This window comes from Etheostoma spectabile, chromosome 16 (genome assembly GCF_008692095.1).
Source record: "Etheostoma spectabile isolate EspeVRDwgs_2016 chromosome 16, UIUC_Espe_1.0, whole genome shotgun sequence".
Taxonomy (NCBI): Eukaryota; Metazoa; Chordata; class Actinopteri; order Perciformes; family Percidae; genus Etheostoma; species Etheostoma spectabile.
In genome coordinates, this window is record NC_045748.1 from 21,127,897 (window position 1) to 21,128,390 (window position 494).

The following is a 494-nucleotide window of genomic DNA, read 5'->3' on the forward strand; positions in this document are numbered from 1 at the left end:
TTGGTTTTGGTGATGGGTTTCTGTCTTGGGTTGGTTTACTGTATAATGGTGCACAGTGTTTGTTTGGCCCATTCCTGTGCAGAGAGGGCTACGACAGGGTTGCCCTAAATCGGGACAGCTGCATACTTTGGCAATCAAGCCTCTCTTGTGCAGGGTGAGGGCTCAACTCAGCCGGCTTTTCCTGCCGGGGTCTTCAGGTATGGTGCGTCCTCTTACTGTCTCAGCTTATGCCGATGATGTTAATGTTTTAGTTTGTAGTCAGGAGGATGTTCAGACAGAGTTAGCAGGATGCTCTGTCCCTTTATGAAAGGGCCACATCTGCACGGGTGAACTGGGCTAAGAGTAAGGCTTTGTTAGTGGGTCGGTGGAGGGATAGAGTAGTCCACAGTCTGCCAGGGGGACTTGAGTGCGGGAAAGAAGGGTTAAAAGTTTTGAGGGGGTTTTGGGGTACGGAGGGGTTTGTACAGCTTGTTGCCCTTGTACCACCGAGAAGC

At 51.0% G+C, this 494-nt stretch overlaps 1 protein-coding gene and 1 long non-coding RNA gene across 6 annotated transcripts in view; both read left to right on the top strand.

Moving 5' to 3' along the window:
* tcf4 (transcription factor 4) overlaps positions 1 to 494 on the top strand; it is a 371,152-nt gene that overhangs the window by 125,042 nt on the left and 245,616 nt on the right. The window lies entirely within an intron of this gene.
* Positions 3 to 494, top strand: part of LOC116703882 (uncharacterized) — a 1,565-nt gene continuing 1,073 nt past the window's right edge. The window contains exon 1 of the long non-coding RNA XR_004335535.1: positions 3 to 61. This is a non-coding gene — a long non-coding RNA (uncharacterized LOC116703882). The remainder of the gene's footprint in view (positions 62 to 494) is intronic.